The sequence below is a fragment of the Taudactylus pleione genome, unplaced genomic scaffold (genome assembly GCF_031769625.1).
Source record: "Taudactylus pleione unplaced genomic scaffold, aTauple2 ptg000201l, whole genome shotgun sequence".
Lineage (NCBI taxonomy): Eukaryota > Metazoa > Chordata > Amphibia > Anura > Myobatrachidae > Taudactylus > Taudactylus pleione.
The window spans coordinates 60,642,495-60,657,505 of record NW_028284603.1 but is presented as its reverse complement, the minus strand read 5'-3'; positions in this window follow the sequence as shown (position 1 = coordinate 60,657,505).

Below are 15,011 nucleotides of genomic sequence, written 5' to 3'. Positions count from 1 at the left end.
CATCGGTCAGAACGAACGAGCGGCCGCTTACGAGCGGCTCTGAATCAGGCCCTATGAGTGCGGACTAAGTGATCCATTAATTGCTGGACCTCTTTTTGTGTGAAATGGACGTTCCTGGGTAGCAACTGGGCAGTTACTGTCCGAATGCACAACACAGATCTGGTTAGTGGGAGTGTCATGAGAGTGTAGTGGGCATGTAGGCTGCCCTCCGCACTCATTTGGAGTGTGTGGACGGAGATGGGACACTTGTTTCTTGAAGTGGGTGTAAATGCCGATACTAATGATAATGTATGTGCAGACAGATAAACAGACGGAAAAGTGACTGCAGATGCCCCTGACAGAAAAAGATGTTTTATTAACTCTAAGGGCTAAATTTATTAAGAATCGGGTCTGTTCGAGATTGCCCGAGTAGAAACTCAATTTGCATTGCTGAAACTGTCAAATTTACAAGAATCGGGATTTGCTGAAATCGTGTTTTCCGATAGTGTATGTGATAGAGATTTCTCTGTCGAGTTCCCTGAGTCTGACCGCAGCCAAACTCACCTGAACTAGCAGACTGCACATAGTGAGATACAGTGCATCCAGAAAGTATTCACAGGGCTTCACTTTTTCCACATGTTGTTATGTTACAGTTTTATTCCACAATGGAATAAATAAATTTTTGTCCTCAAACTTCTAAACACAATACTCCATAATGACAATGTGTAAAAAGTTTTTTTGAGATTTTTGCTAATTTAATAAGAAAAAGACACTAAGAAATCACACGTACATAAGTATTCATGGCTTTTGACATGAAGCTCAAAATTGAGCTCAGGTGCATGCTATTTACACGGATCATCCTTGAGATGTTCATACAGCTTAATTGGAGTCCACCTGTGGTAAATTCAGTTGATTGGACATGATTTTGAAAGGCATACACCTGTCTATATAAGGTCCCACACTTGACAGTGCATGTCAGAGCACAAACCAAGCATGAAGTCCAAGGAATTGTCTGTAGACCTCCGAGACAGGATTGTCTAGAGGTACAAATCTGGGGAAGGGTACAGAAAAATATCTGCTGCTTTGAAGGTCCAAATGAGCACAGTGGCCTCCATCATCCATAAATATAAGAAGTTCAGAACCACCAGGACTCTTCCTAGAGTTGGCGGGCCATCTAAACTGAGCAATCGGGGGAGAAGGGCCCTAGTCAGGGAGGTGACCAAGAACCGATGGTCACTCTGTCAGAGCTACAGCATTCTTCTGTGGAGAGAGGTGAAACTTCCAGAAGGACAACCATCTCTGCAGCAATCCACCAATCAGGCCTGTATATTAGAGTGGCCAGACGGAAGCCACTCCTTAGTAAAAAGCACATGGCAGCCCACCTGGAGTTTGCCAAAATGCACCTGAAAGACTCTCTGGTCTGATGAAACAAAGATTGAACTCTTTGGTGTGAATGCCAGGCATTATGTTTGGAGCAAACCAGGCACCGCTCATCACCAGGCCAATATCATCCCTACAGTGAAGCATGGTGGTGGCAGCATCATGGTGTGGGGATCTTTTTCAGCAGCAGTAACTGGGAGACTAGTCAGGATAGAGAGAAAGATGAATGCAGCAATGTACAGAGACATCCTGGATGAAAACCTGCTCCAGAGCGCTCTTGACCTCAGACTGGGGCAACGGTTCATCTTTCAGCAGGACAACGACCCTAAGCACACAGCCAACATATCAAAGGAGTGGCTTCAGGACAACTCTGTGAATGTCCTTGAATGGCCCACCCAGAGCCCAGACTTGAATCCGATTGAACATCTCTGGAGAGATCTGAAAATGGCTGTGCACCAATGCTTCCTATCCAACCTGATGGAGCTTGAGAGGTGCTGCAAAGAGGAATGGGCGAAACTGCCCAAAGATAGGTGTGCCAAGCTCGTGGCATCATATTCAAAAAGACTTGAGGCTGTAATTGTTGCCAAAGGTGCACCAACAAAGTATTACGGAAAGGTTGTGAATACTTTTGTGATTTCTTCGTTTTTTTTTATAAAATTTGCAAAAATCGCAAAAAAACTTTTTACACGTTGTCATTATGGGATATTGGCCCTCATTCAGAGCCGTACGCTTTGAGCAGAGCGCACGCTCTGAATGAGGGCCGGGCTCCATTTTCATGGAGCGTCCTCCTGGACGCTCGTATAGCTGTGGGTCACCACCCACTGGCTATACGAGCGTGCTTTTTGATGGCCGCGATGGTCGAGACCATCGCGACCATCGAAATTGCGAGCCGGAGCCTGCGGTTGAGGTTTTCAACCGCAAGCTCCAGAGTGATTTTGGCTCTATCAGAGCCAAAATCACTCCCACTGACATCACTAGTGATGTCAGTGGGCCGGCTTCTGACGGGAGGCGTTCCCGTGGGAACGCCCCCGTCAGGGAGGCACGCCCCCGGCATGCCCACCAAAGGGGGCGTGCTGTCAATCAACATTGACAGCACGCCCCCTTTGATCGGACACAACGAGCGAAGGACTTTCCTTCGCTCGTCGCGTCTGGCGCATGCGCACGACGGAGCTCCCTCCGTCATGCGCATGCTCAGTGCATAACATTGACCCACTTGCGAGCGGACAGCCGCTCGCGAGTGGGTCCGAATCAGGCCCATTGTGTGCAGAATTTTGAGGACAAAAATGAATTTATTCAATTTTGGAATAAGGCTGTAACATAACAAAATGTGGAAAAAGTGAAGCGTTGTCAATACTTTGCGGATGCAGTGTATGTGCAGGCTGCTTGTGTGTTTAAAAAATAAATAATGGGTTAATGTTTGATAAAAAATTACATAGGGTGCCCCCTCCAAAAAAAAACAGCCCTGGGCTCCTGAGACAGTCCTGCGTAAAAAAACGAGTAGGGTTCCCCCGTATTTTATGAACCAGCACTGGACTGCCAGTCCTGGTTTTAAAAACAGGGGAAAAAATGGTGTGGGGTTTCTCCTATTTTTAAAACCAGCAGCGGACTCAAGTCTAGCTGGGGTGTAATGCCACAGCCAGGGGACTCTTTCACCGGGTCTCCAGAAACATACACAGATCACACTATGTGTGTGTTTCTGCAGGCGCGTTTCTAGAGAGGAGGTAGCCCGTGTGCAGTCTCCGACACGGGCCCTCTCCTCTCTGTCCGGCGGCCAGCAGTGTACTGGGCTGTGCGCCGCCAGTGCTGGAGTTATAGACTCTGGGTACTAGAGTGCGGCCAGAGTCTATAGAGTATGCACAGGTCACTGGGAAAATGGCCGTGGCAGCCATTTTCCCTGTACCCATTATAGATACGCCCCTGTGTTTTTGCCAAACTCGCAGCTCAGGGGTTAGTCTATTTAAAACTTCTATGTAGGACTGAGTTTTTCAAATTACACCCGTGATTGTAGTATACAGTAATCACAATTCTTGGTAAAGTCCCAAGTTGTATTGCTTGCTATGAAAAGTACTTGCGAGTTTGGCCGATGGAGTATTGATTCGTGATTTCATTCTCACCTGAGATGTTCTGCCTAAAATGAAAAATCTCTCCCAAGTTTACCTTTAGTAAATTTCCGAGTTGGTGAAAGTGGTTAAACTCACCCGAGATTGCAATCTCGACCAGAAAAGAATCTTAGTAAATTTACTCCTAAATCCATATTCTTATAGTTGATGAAGGACCTTTATTACATTGTGTAGGTGCTTGGCATAATTTCTGCCAGTGACAATAGTATAATCTACTGTAGATAACACTGCATACCTAGTAATCTATGTAGTACTGGCTCCATTGCTCTTTGCCAGAGTGCATGGGCGGAAGCAATGCTAAATTTAAGCCTTTTTATACAGTCTTTTGTGTGTATTTATGTTATGGTGACGTTTTTTTTTTAAGCTTCCTTCAACTCCATCTGCAGAGACGCATGTTTTAGGTCTGATTTTGTGAAATGGTCAATCCCCTGATAATACCGCAAACATATCCATCATTTTTGGTATAATACACCTAGGCCCTCATTCAGACCCGATCGCAAGCGGGTCGATGGTGGGGCACTGCGCATGTACCGTGCGCGGGCACAAGCCCCGTAGCGAGTGAGAAATTCACTCGCTCCGGGGCTCGCTAAAACAGGGTGGCTGTTGTTGATCGACAGCTCGCCCCATTTTTTAGGTGGGGAGGGGGGGAGCCTGGTCAAATGGAGGCATTCCTGAAGGAACGCCTGACATTTGTGGGCGGCCCTACCAACATCACTCATAATGGTAGTATTGAGCTTCCTGCTCTATTTGAGCAGGAAGCTCAGTGGGGCTTGCGGCAGACGAGACCCTACCACAAGGGTCTCGTCGCAAGCTCGATGGTCGCGATAATCACAACCATCACCTGGCCACTCGCAAAAGCTGTGGGTGGTCACCCACAGCTTAGCGAGCGGCCAGGAGGCCGGGTTTAAAAAAAAATGCAGCCCCCCTGATTCAGAGCGAGCGCTTGCTTTTTGCAGGCGCATCTGAATGAGGTCCCATGTGCAAAACAGACTTTATCATTGTCTTGAAATCTCCACAGATTAAGATGCTTCCTGAATGCCCTTTATGAGAATTGGTACTGGCACCCACTCTCTACTTCTACAAAATAAAGCACCCCAGATTTTACCAATTTACAAAAGACTTCCCCCACTACTGGCTGGATGATGTACAGAACCAAGCGGATCTTGCAGAATTTTTGGCAGCCTTAGGTTCCAATTTAATGCGTGTTTTCATGTCTTTTAGATAGGGGTGAGCGGGTTCGGATTTCTGAAATCCGAACCCCCCCGAGCCCCCCCGATCCGAGTCCGATCCGAGTCAGGCTCGATTTTTCCTGCCTGACTCGGATCTGAAATCGAGGCAAAACGTCATCATCCCGCCTTCCGAGTCTCGCGGGTTTTGGATCCTATATAAGGTACCCGCGTCGGCGCCATTTTCTCACTCGGCTGTGGACAGTGAAGAGGGAGGGTGGGAGTTAGGGCTGTGTAGTGTAGTGTAGTGCTGCTGTTGTCCACTAATTCAAAGTCCATAGGGGCTGGCTGTGTTGTGCTGTGCTGCTGTTGTTAATAGGGGCTGTGTCCACTACTTCAAAGTCCATAGGGGCTGGCTGGACTGTGTTGTGCAGTCAGTTCTCCATAGGGGCTGTGTCCACTCCAAAGTCCTGTGCAGTGTCCCAGTCCTAAAGGGGTGCTGTAGTGTTGTCCAGGGGGTGCTCTGTCCATCAGGGGTGCTCCCCCCAAGTGCTAAAAAAATAATATATTTTCTGTGTTTGTGAATTGTGTGCGCAGTAGCCGCACGTGCATCAACAAAGTAGTGCCAAGCGTGCGCCTGTGTCATAAGTAAAGGGCCGGCTGGCTTGACCGTTAAAGGGTGCTGTAACCCCCAAAGTACACTCCAGTCCAAACCAAAAAAAAAATTATTTTCTGTGTTTGTGAATTGTGTGCGCAGTAGCCGCACGTGCATCAACAAATTAGTGCCAAGCGTGCGCCTGTGTCATAAGTAAAGGGCCGGCTGGCTTGACCGTTAAAGGGTGCTGTAACCCCCGAAAGTACACTCCAATCCAAACCAAAAAAAAATTATTTTCTGTGTTTGTGAATTGTGTGCGCAGTAGCCGCACGTGCATCAACAAAGTAGTGCCAAGCGTGCGCCTGTGTCATAAGTAAAGGGCCGGCTGGCTTGACCGTTAAGGGTGCTGTAACCCCCGAAAGTACACTCCAGTCCAAACCAAAAAAAAAATTATTTTCTGTGTTTGTGAATTGTGTGCGCAGTAGCCGCACGTGCATCAACAAAGTAGTGCCAAGCGTGCGCCTGTGTCATAAGTAAAGGGCCGGCTGGCTTGACCGTTAAAGGGTGCTGTAACCCCCAAAGTACACTCCAGTCCAAACCAAAAAAAAAATTATTTTCTGTGTTTGTGAATTGTGTGCGCAGTAGCCGCACGTGCATCAACAAAGTAGTGCCAAGCGTGCGCCTGTGTCATAAGTAAAGGGCCGGCTGGCTTGACCGTTAAAGGGTGCTGTAACCCCCAAAAGTACACTCCAGTCCAAACCAAAAAAAAAATTATTTTCTGTGTTTGTGAATTGTGTGCGCAGTAGCCGCACGTGCATCAACAAAGTAGTGCCAAGCGTGCGCCTGTGTCATAAGTAAAGAGCCGGCTGGCTTGACCGTTAAGGGTGCTGTAACCCCCGAAAGTACACTCCAGTCCAAACCAAAAAAAAAATTATTTTCTGTGTTTGTGAATTGTGTGCGCAGTAGCCGCACGTGCATCAACAAAGTAGTGCCAAGCGTGCACCTGTGTCATAAGTAAAGGGCCGGCTGGCTTGACCGTTAAGGGTGCTGTAACCCCCGAAAGTACACTCCAGTCCAAACCAAAAAAAAAATTATTTTCTGTGTTTGTGAATTGTGTGCGCAGTAGCCGCACGTGCATCAACAAAGTAGTGCCAAGCGTGCGCCTGTGTCATAAGTAAAGGGCCGGCTGGCTTGACCGTTAAAGGGTGCTGTAACCCCCAAAGTACACTCCAGTCCAAACCAAAAAAAAAATTATTTTCTGTGTTTGTGAATTGTGTGCGCAGTAGCCGCACGTGCATCAACAAAGTAGTGCCAAGCGTGCGCCTGTGTCATAAGTAAAGGGCCGGCTGGCTTGACCGTTAAAGGGTGCTGTAACCCCCGAAAGTACACTCCAGTCCAAACCAAAAAAAAAATTATTTTCTGTGTTTGTGAATTGTGTGCGCAGTAGCCGCACGTGCATCAACAAAGTAGTGCCAAGCGTGCGCCTGTGTCATAAGTAAAGAGCCGGCTGGCTTGACCGTTAAGGGTGCTGTAACCCCCGAAAGTACACTCCAGTCCAAACCAAAAAAAAAATTATTTTCTGTGTTTGTGAATTGTGTGCGCAGTAGCCGCACGTGCATCAACAAAGTAGTGCCAAGCGTGCGCCTGTGTCATAAGTAAAGGGCCGGCTGGCTTGACCGTTAAGGGTGCTGTAACCCCCGAAAGTACACTCCAGTACAAACAAAAAAAAAAAATTATTTTCTGTGTTTGTGAATTGTGTGCGCAGTAGCCGCACGTGCATCAACAAAGTAGTGCCAAGCGTGCGCCTGTGTCATAAGTAAAGGGCCGGCTGGCTTGACCGTTAAGGGTGCTGTAACCCCCGAAAGTACACTCCAGTACAAACCAAAAAAAAAAATTATTTTCTGTGTTTGTGAATTGTGTGCGCAGTAGCCGCACGTGCATCAACAAAGTAGTGCCAAGCGTGCGCCTGTGTCATAAGTAAAGGGCCGGCTGGCTTGACCGTTAAGGGTGCTGTAACCCCCGAAAGTACACTCCAGTACAAACAAAAAAAAATAATTATTTTCTGTGTTTGTGAATTGTGTGCGCAGTAGCCGCACGTGCATCAACAAAGTAGTGCCAAGCGTGCGCCTGTGTCATAAGTAAAGGGCCGGCTGGCTTGACCGTTAAGGGTGCTGTAACCCCCGAAAGTACACTCCAGTCCAAACCAAAAAAAAAATTATTTTCTGTGTTTGTGAATTGTGTGCGCAGTAGCCGCACGTGCATCAACAAAGTAGTGCCAAGCGTGCGCCTGTGTCATAAGTAAAGGGCCGGCTGGCTTGACCATTAAGGGTGCTGTAACCCCCGAAAGTACACTCCAGTACAAACCAAAAAAAAAATTATTTTCTGTGTTTGTGAATTGTGTGCGCAGTAGCCGCACGTGCATCAACAAAGTAGTGCCAAGCGTGCGCCTGTGTCATAAGTAAAGGGCCGGCTGGCTTGACCGTTAAAAGGTGCTGTAACCCCCAAAGTACACTCCAGTCCAAACCAAAAAAAAAATTATTTTCTGTGTTTAGCCGCACGTATATATCAAATCGATATAACATAAATGGAGGACCAAACTTTCTCCGATAAAAATAAAATAGAGAAAGATCAAGAACCACTTCCTCCTAGTGCTGAAGCTGCTGCCACTAGTCATGACATAGACGATAACATGCCATCAACGTCGTCTGCCAAGGCCGATGCCCAATGTCATAGTAGAGGGCACATACAATCCCAAATGGCAAAGTTCAGGAAAATGACCTTGAAAAAGACATTTAAATCAGCTGAAGAGAAACGTAAACTTGCCAATATGCCATTTACGACACGGAGTGGCAAGGAACGGCTAAGGTCGATCCCTAGTATGTTCATGACTAGAGGTTCAGCTTCACATGACGATGGAAGCCCTCCTCCCACTAAAAAAATCAAAAGAGTTAAGCTGGCAAAAGCACAGCGAAGAACTGTGCTTTCTAAGAAGATATCACAAATCCCCAAGGAGAGTCCAAGTGTGGTGGTGGTTGCGATGCCTGACCTTCCCAGCACTGGACGGGAAGTGGTGGCTCTTTCCACCATTTGCACGCCCCCTGCAAGTGCTGAAAGGAGCACCCACAGTCCACTTGCTGATATGCAAATTGAAGATGTCACTGTTGAAGTACAACAGGATGAGGATACTGGTGTAGCTGGTGCTGAGGAGGAAGTTGGCGAGGAGGATTCTGATGGTGATTTGGTTTGTTTAAATCAGGCTCCGGGGGAGACAGTTGTTGTCCGTGGGATGAAAAAGCCCATCACGGTCATGCCTGGGCAGAAGACCAAACATTCCACCTCTTTGGTCTGGCAATATTTCTATCCAAATCCGGACAACAACTGTCTTGCCATATGTACCATATGTAAAGGTGAAATAAGTAGGGGTAGGGATGTCAACCACCTAGGAACATCCTCCCTTATACGGCACCTGCAGCGCGTTCATAAAAAGTTACTGTCAAGTTCAGAAACTTTGGCTAAGACCGTAAGCAGTCCAGGGACACCTAAATCCCGTTGTCCTGTTGTATCCAAGCACCTGCAAACCACACTGTCAACTCCCTCCTCGTCAATTTCCTCCTTAGTCAGGATCGGAAGTAGTCCTGCAGGCCATGTCACTGGCATGACTGACTCTCCTATCCGGGATTCCTCCAGAGGATCCTGCATTGCTACGCCTACTGCTGCCGCTGCTGCTGTTGCTGCTGCTGGGAGTCATTCATCATCCCAGAGAGGAAGTAGGAACACCACTACTTTTACTAAACAATTGACCCTCCAACAGTCGTTAGCGAGGAGGATGAAGTACGACAGCAGTCATCCTGAAGCAAAACGTATAACTGAGGCCTTGACTGCTATGTTGGTGTTAGACGTGCGTCCGGTATCCGCCATTAGTGCAGTGGGATTTAGACAATTGATGGAGGTAGTTTGTCCCCGGTTCCAAATCCCGTCTAGATTCCACTTCACTAGGCAGGCGATACCGAGACTGTACAGAAACGTCAGAAAAAGTGTCCTCAGTGTCCTGAAAAATGCCATTGTACACAATGTCCACTTAACCACGGACATGTGGACAAGTGGAACAGGGCAGACTAAGGACTATATGACTGTGACAGCCCACTGGGTAGATGTATCACCTTACGCAGCAACAGTAGCAGCGTCACCAGTAGCAGCATCTCAGAAACGCCAGCTTGTTACAAGGCAGGCTACGCTGTGTATCACCGGTTTCAGTAAGAGGCACACCGCCGACAACCTCTTAGAGAAACTGAGGGAAATCATCGCCCAGTGGCTTACCCCACTTAGACTCTCCTGGGGATTTGTGATATCTGACAACGCCACCAATATTGTGCGGGCATTACATCTGGGCAAATTCCAGCACGTCCCATGTTTTGCTCACACAATAAACTTGGTGGTGCAGAATTTTCTGAAAAGTGACAGGGGCGTGCAGGAGACGCTTTGGGTGGCCCGAAAAATTTCTGGCCACTTTCGCCATTCAGCGACTGTGTGCCGAAGACTGGAGCGCCAGCAAACACTCTTGAACCTGCCCCGCCATCACCTGAAGCAAGAGGTTGTGACGCGGTGGAACTCAACCCTCTATATGCTTCAGAGGATGGAGGAGCAGCAAAAGGCCATACAAGCCTATACATCCACCTATGACATAGGCAAAGGAGGGGGTATGCACTTGACTCAAGCGCAGTGGAGAATGATTTCCGTGTTGTGCAAGGTTCTCCAGCCCTTCGAACTTGCCACACGTGAAGTCAGTTCAGACACAGCCAGCTTGAGTCAGGTCATTCCCCTCATCAGGCTTTTGCAGAAGCAGCTGGAGAAAGTGAAGGAGGAGCTAAGACGGAGCGATTCCGCTCGGCATGTGGGACTTGTGGATGAAGCCCTTCATTCGCTTTGCCAGGATTCCAGGGTGGTCAATCTGTTGAAATCAGACCACTACATTTTGGCCACCGTGCTTGATCCTAGGTTTAAAGCCTATGTGGTGTCTCTCTTTCCGGCCGACACAAGCCTGCAGAGGTGCAAAGACCTGCTGGTGAACACACTGTCAGCTGAAGCGGAACGTGACACGTCAACGGCTCCTTCTTCATTTTCTCCCGCAACTGGGGCCGCCAGGAAAAAACTTAGGTATCCTAAGCAACCCGCTGGCGGTGATGCAGGGCAGGCAGGACCAAGTTTGGACATCTGGTCCGGACTGAAGGACCTGGCAACAATTTCTGACATGTCTACTGTCACTGCATATGATACTGTCACCATTGACAGAATGGTGGAGGATTACATCGGTGACAGCATCCAAGTAGGCATATCAGACAGTCCATACCTGTACTGGCAGGAAAAAGAGGCAATTTGGAGGCCCCTGTACAAACTGGCTCTATTTTACCTGAGTTGCCCCCCCTCCAGTGTGTACTCCGAAAGAGTGTTTAGTGCAGCCGGGAACCTTGTCAGCGAAAGGCGTAGGAGGTTGCTTCCACAGAATGTGGAGAAGATGATGTTCATCAAAATGAATTATCAGCTCTTCCAGGGAGACCAGCCTCCAGAAGGTACAGAGGGACCTGTGGTGGTGGATTCAAGTGGGGACGAGTTAATACTTTGTGAGGATGAGGATGTACACAACACTGAAGAGGGTGAGGAATCGGTGGATGAGGAGGATGAGGATGACATCTTGCCTCCGTAGAGCCAGTTTGTGCAGGGACACATTAATTGCCAGCTTGTTTTGTGGGGGCCCAAACGAACCAATCATTTCAGCCACAGTTGTGTGGCAGACCCTGGCGCTGAAATGATTGATTTGTTAAAGTGTGCATGTCCTGTTTATACAACATAAGAGTGGGTGGGAGGGCCCAAGGACAATTCCATCTTGCACTTCTTTTTTTTCTTTGCATTATGTACAGTTTGGGGCCTAGTTTTTCTAACTGCCATCCTGTCTGCCACTGCAGTGTCACTCCTAGATGGGTCACGTGTTTGTGCCGCCCACTCGTGTCGCTTAGCATAGTCATCCAGCTACCTCGGTGCAACCTTTTGGACATAAAAACACTATTGTGAGGTGTTCAGAATAGACTGGAAATGAGTGGAAATTAAGGTTATTGAGGTTAATAATAGCATAGGAGCAGAAAAACCTACAAATTCTGTGATTTTAGCTGTTTTTATGCTTTTTTTAAAAAAAATACAGATCCAAAACACAAAACCCAGAACCCAAAACACGGAAGGGTGGTTTTGGCAAAACCAATCCAGATCCAAAACACGAAGAAAGATCCAGATCCAAAACCAAAACACAAAACACGAAAAGTGGCCGGTGCACACCCCTACTTTTAGAGTACCTTAGCTCTTATCAAATACAACAGAATTGTTGTAACCTGAAGACTGAAGCTTATGAATGGATATAACATAAAGGCAGAGATGTATCAAATCTTGGAGAAATATAAAGTGGACAGAGATACCAACCAATCAGCTTCTGTAATTTTTCAAAAACAGCCTGTAAAATGACAGTTAGGAGCTGATTACTGTCACAAGCTGCTGAATGTGAATGCCGGATGACCGTTCACTGAAACTCTTTTTCCTTCTGGTGCAAAGGCTACTCTGATGCCGGTGATAGCATCTCACGTATTTCCGGTTCTAGCTAAGTCTCTTGTTTCCAGTTGAGTACCAGTTCTCCTGTCAGTCTTGTTGATCCTGCCATTTGTGTCATCCAGGCGGCACGGTCCGCATACTAACTCTGCTGTTTGTTTCATCCAAGCGGCACATATCGCACTCCTGTGTCAAGACTGCGCAATCTAGTGTACTGCTGCTTATGTCAACCTGGCAGCAAGGGTCGCACTCCAGCATCCAGAGTACGTAATCCAGTGTACTGCCGCATTTGTCAACCCGATGGCACAGGCTGCACTCCAGCATCCAGAGTAAGCAATCCATCAAATTTTCTCTTGTGTTTAACCCGGCAACACAAGCCACACACCAGAGACAACTTGCCTAGGCTCACCAGCCCACAAGGCTGGTGCACAGCTCAAAGGCCACATCTTGTTCTATGGCCCACAGGTCACAACTAGCCAAGGCTTACCAGCACACTGCACTGCTGCATGTCCCAAAGGCCACATCTTGTTCTACAGCCCACAGGCCACAACTAGTCAAGGCTTTCCAGCCCACAAGGCTGCTGCATGGCCCAAAGGCCGACCCCTCTTCTTCAGCCCACAAGCCGCATCTAGCCAAGGCATACCAGCCCACAAGACTACTGCATGGCCCAAGGCCGCACCTTCTTCTGCGGCCAACAGGCCAAAACCAGCCAAGGGTTACCAGCCCTAAAGGCTGCTGCATGGCTCAAAGGCGGACCCCTCTTCTTTGGCCCACAAGCCGCAACTAGCAAAGGGATACCAGCCCACAAGGCTACTGCACGGCTCAAAGGCCGCACCTTCTTCTGTGGCCAATGGGCCAAAACCAGCCAAAGGTTACCAGCCCTAAAGGCTGCTGCATGGCTCAAAGGCCGCATCTTGTTCTACAGCCTACTGGGAACAACTAGTCAAGGCTTACCAGCCCTCAGGGCTGCTCCATGGTACAAAGGCCACATCAAGTTCTATGGCCCATGGGTCACATCCAGTTAAGGCTTACCAGTCCTCCAGACTGCCTCACGGCTGCAACAAGCCAGGTATTCCAGCTCTCAATGTAGTTGCGGGACTTCCCTTAAAGATAACCTCTGTTCCTAACATTATTACCGGCCCAAAATAATTTGATATTTATATGACAGGGGTTAATATATATGATTATGGAGCCTTTTCAGAATCCAGCTCAAATTCTGGCCGCACAAATTCAGGTTTTGACCCAAAAAGTGCAAGTGCTATCTCTTTGGGTTGAGGAGACTCGAGGCGCCCCAGCTCCACCTGAGGTGGTCGAGCCTAAATTGAATACCTGACCGGTTCTCGGGAAACTGCAAGGAGTTTTTAAAATTTCAAAGGGAGTTGTAAACTCTACTTGAAGCTACAAACCAGATACTCCAGCTCGGAGGTCCAACAAGTTGGGATCATCATTTCCCTATTACAGGGAGACCCTCAGACATGAGCCTTTGGTCTTCCCTCAAGTAGTACGGCACTACAGACTGTGGGCTCCTTTTTTTCCACACTGTGTCTGCTTTACGATGACCTGGATAAAATAGCTATGGCAGAGGCTAGTCTCTGGTCTTTGAAGCAGTAGAACAGGGCAGCTGAGGACTATTGTATGGAGTTCCGTAATTGGGCTGTTGATGCGGGATGGAATGACCCGGCCCTCTGAAGTCAGTTCCGATGGGGACTTTCAGACCAATTAAAGGACATCTTGGTCCAATATCCTCCAGACTCCTTGGACAATCTGATTCGCATTGACCGGCGACTTCGGGAACTTAGGGTGGAAAAGAATCTGCCATCTCTGGCTCCACGATTTCCTGTTTGGATGGCTTCATCTGAGCCAGAAGTGCCCATGCAACTAGGGGCTTTTGGTCTTCCGGTCAAAGCGCAGGAGAAGTTCTTTGGACCTTTGTCTCTACTGTGGTGGTAAAGGACATTTAGCCCAGCTTTGTCCAGTTAAGTCGGTAATAGGCATGGTCTACGTGTATAAGGATAGATACATCTAAGCCTTGCATCCATCTCTCCTGAAAATTCTGTCCTTGTCTCCACAGTCATCAACTTACCAAGAGCTCAAATTTCCATCCCTGCCTTCATGTATAGCAGAGCTGCAGATAATTTTATGGACATGTCGTTTTTCAAAATGTTGGGCCTTAGTCCTGAGTCTTTGTCTAGTCCAGTATCATTTATTGGTCTCAACGTCAAAAGTCTTTCCAAGGTTCAGGTTGCCTTTCAGACTCCTCCTTTACAACTATCCATTGGAGCTCTGCATCTGGAGGAGTTATAATTTCTCTTATTCCAACGTCCACTGGCTCCAGTCATGTCCGGACTACCTTGGCTTAAGAAGCATAACCCCATGATCCAATAGCAGACTGGTGAAACTCTTAAGTGGGATCTTTTTGTTTTTCTCAGTATCTTTCTCAACCCATTTGTCTTGCTGCTGCCATCTCATCGGAGTCCTCATCAGTCCCTGCTCCATACCGCGATCTGGCCAAGGTATTCTCTAAGAAAAATGCTGACGTCCTGCCACCACATTGATCATATGATTGTGCTGTCAATCTGTTACCATGGGCCAGGCTTCCAAAAGGCAGGTTGTACACGTTGTCTTTCCCAGAAGATAAGGCAATGCAGGAATATATTCAGGAGGCTCTGGATAAGGGATTCATCCATCCTTCCAAATCTCCAGTTGGACCAGGGTTCTTTTTCATCCAAAAGAAGGATGGATTACTTCGACCATGCATTGACTTCCGAGGACTGAATAAGATCACCGTCAAGAACGTGTATCCTCTGCCACTCATCTCTGTGCTCTTTGACCAACTGCAGGTGGCCTCCATTTTCTCTAAGATTGATCTCAGGGGCGCATATAACCTCATCCGCATCAGAGAAGGAGATGAATGGAAGACGACATTTAACACCCATTCTGGTCATTTTGAGTACATTTTGATGCCGGTTGTTCTCTCCAACGCCCCTGCTGTCTTCCAAGACTTTATCAATGAGGTTTTAAGGGATTATCTTGTAGTCTTTGCAGTGGTCTACTTGGATGATATCCTCACCTATTCCAAGTCCTTAGAGCAACATCATCAGCATGGGCAGGTCTTGCAGAGACTATTAGACAACAACCTGTACACCAAGCTGGAGAAGCTGGAGAAGTGCGAGTTTGTGGTGA